Source organism: Chiloscyllium plagiosum, chromosome 21 (genome assembly GCF_004010195.1).
Source record: "Chiloscyllium plagiosum isolate BGI_BamShark_2017 chromosome 21, ASM401019v2, whole genome shotgun sequence".
Lineage (NCBI taxonomy): Eukaryota > Metazoa > Chordata > Chondrichthyes > Orectolobiformes > Hemiscylliidae > Chiloscyllium > Chiloscyllium plagiosum.
Window position 1 is genome coordinate 59,832,938 of NC_057730.1, and position 3,398 is coordinate 59,836,335.

Consider the following 3,398-nt stretch of genomic DNA (forward strand, 5'->3'; position numbering starts at 1 on the left):
TAATGTGGATAAGTGTATGGTTATCCACTTTGGTAGCAAGACCAGGAAGGCAGACTACTACCTCAATGGAATCAATTTATGTAAAGGGGCAGTACAGAGAGATCTGGGTGTTCTTGTACACCAGTCAATGAAGGCAAGCATGCAGGTACAGCAGGTAGTGAAAACGGCTAATAGCATGCTGGCCTTCATAACAAGAGGAATTGAGTATAGAAGCAAAGAGGTGCTTCTGGAGCTGTACAGGGCCCTGGTGAGACCACACCTGGAGTACTGTGTGCAGTTCTGGTCTCCAAATTTGAGAAAAGACATTCTGGCTATTGAGGGAGTGCAGCGTAGATTCACGAGGTCAATTTCTGGAATGGCAGGATTACCTTATACTGAAAGACTAAAGCGACTGGGCTTGTATACCCTTGAGTTTCGAAGACTGAGAGAGGATATGATTGAGACGTATAAGATTATGAAATGATTAGACACACTGGCAGTAGGAAACATATTCCAACTGATGGGTGAGTGCCGAACCAGAGAACACAGCTTAAATGTACGGGGTAGACCATTTAGGACAGAGCTCAGGAGAAACTTCTTCACCCAGAGAATGGTGGCTGTGTGGAATGCTCTGCCCCAGAGGGCAGTGGAGGCCCACTCTCTGGATTCATTTAAGAAAGAGTTGGAGAGAGCTCTCAAAGATAGTGGAATCAAGGGTTATGGAGATAAGGCAGGAACAGGATACTGATTAGGAATGATCAGCCATGATTATATTGAATGGCGGCGCAGGCTCGAAGGGCTGAATGGCCTACTCCCGCACCTATTGTCTATTGTCTATTGTCTATTGTCCAAGCTGATAGGGTTGTAATGAAGGAATATGTTGTGTTGGCTTTCAGTTGATGGGGGATTGAGTTTTATGGCAGTGAAGTTATTCTGCAACTCTATCGAGCCCGAGTTAGTCCCCACTTGTGATGTTATGTTCAGTTCTCATCCCCTCATTACAGGAAGGCAGTGGAAGCTTTTGGAGGGTAAATTGGAGATTTACCACGATGCTGCCTGTGCTGGCGCGCATTTCTTATGAAGAAAGGTTGAGGGAGGTTCGGCTTTTCTCATTGGAGTGAAGAAGGGTGAGGGGCGAGTTGGTAGAGGTGAACAAGATGATGTGAGGAACAGAGAGAGTGAATAGTAGAGACTTCTTTATATCATGGCATATATGGTGGATGGTTAAGGAGAGATTTCAGATGCAGGTTATTTACACAAAGTTTGTGTGGGGGGTGTGGAATGCACGGCCAGCGGTGGTAGGAGAGTCAGATACATTAGGGACATTTAATACACTCATGGATAATACATTTAATACACACATGGTGGCAGTAAAACGAAGGATATGTAGGTTAGTTTGATCTTACAGTCGGATAAAAGGTTGGCATGGCATCATGGCCGAAGGGTCTTGTGCTGCGCTGTTCTGTGTTCTACGTTCTGTATGGTAAACTAGGCAATAAGCTCAGAACAGTGTAAAAGGATATGGCATTCAGGAAAAGCTCGTGAACTGGTTACACAATCGCCTTGATGGTAGGAGAAGGTGGTGGGAGACATGTTGTTTTCCTGACTGGAGGCATGTGACCAGCAGTGGAGTGGGCCCACGGTTGTTTGTCATTTGGATAAATGGTTGGGATGGGGATATTAGTTTGCAGGTAAGTAAGTCTTTTGGGTGACATTGAAATATGTGGTAAAGTGGACAGTGAAGAAGGTTATCTATGATACAACAGGATGAACAGTACTGCTGGGATAGTGGGCTGATGAATAGCAGATGGAGTTTAATTAGATAAAGGTGAAGTGTTTCATTTTGATGAGACAAACCAGGTGGGACTTGGACAGTAAATGTTTGGGCCCTGGGTCGTGTTGTCAATCAGTGACCCAGGGATGCAGGTACACAGTTCATGTTGTCTGAACAAGACATTGGTGCGGCCACCATAAAACCATTGTTGATCAGTTGGAAGAACTCATTAGGTTCACTTACCTCCTTTACTGAAGGACATCTGACATTCTAACCTGGTCTGGCCTCCACGTGAATCCAGACCCACAGCAATATAGCCGACCCTGATCTGCCCTCTGGGCAATTAGCAGTGGGGGCAAAGAATACTGGTCCAATCAGTGACCCCCACATCCCATGCATGAATAAATAAAAATGCAGATGTCCCTCCCTACCTCTGCAAACTCCTCCATCTGCACCAATCCGTACTGGCTTTGTAACATCGTTCAGGCTCTGAGCACTCTCTGTAACACTCTTACCACCTCCAGTACCTTCACCTCTCCCTGTTCATATCGTGTCATTAAGCCCTGACAATGATTCCCCTTCCCACTGCCGCCTTCATGCTAGCAAACCCTTCGCAATCCCTCGAATACTTACTGGTTAAACTCTCTCTCATTTCAGGATTTTAAGTACTTTGTAGTGATCTGCTAAGCCTCATAATCTAATATGATCCATTTTGTCCTTAATGAGGGATGGGAGCGAATTTCTTGCTGAGGTTTTGATGTTTCAATGGAATGTCCTTTTGCTGAATATTTTACACTGTTCCTTCAAATGTTTTCCTCTGTTCATTTACAGACACATGTTTCAGTATGTTTCGCCTGTTTATCTTGGTCAGTTCTCCTCTCAAACTCATGTAATTGGCTGTTTTTGTTTCTAGTTGTAGTTTGTCCTTTCTGTGATTCACTTTAAAACTTTATATTTCTTTAAACTGCACTTTATCACAATTTCCAGGAGGATATCCCCAGGTGACATTACTCATTCACTAAGTTTCATCACGCAACAGTCTTAGATAGTTATGTCCTTAACCAGTTGCACAATTTGTTATTCAAAAAAAACTGAAAAAAATTCTACAATCTCTTCGAATATCACTCTTGTCAGTATGATTGTTAAAATTATATGAATATTGAAGTTTCACTAAATTATCACAATACCTTTATTAAAAGTTCCAATGAATTCCTGTTTAATGCTGTGATGAGCAGTGAAATGTTGTTAGGTCACTAAATCTCTTCTGCTCCTTGTGTCCTTGGCAAGTAGTAGCCAGAATTTACATTCAGACTGACGCTACTTCATGATCTGAGACCAAATGCTTTCTCTGTAATGCCTTTGTTATCCATTAGTTTTAGCGTTGCCCATTTTGCCTGAGTTTCTGCATGCTTGTGAAATATTGAGTATTTATTTTCCACCTTTTTTTCGCACTGTAACCACATATCTCTGGTGTTTAAATCTCTTTCAACTCTGTGTCACAAATCCATCCACCTTATTGAAGAGACTTTGTCCATTCAAAAAAAAACATAACTTACTCTTTCCCACAATTTCCTATCACAAATCGATTCACTGATGTATAGTTTTAGTTAAACTCTGTCCCATCCTGTTCCTTTCTGCTTGTCTC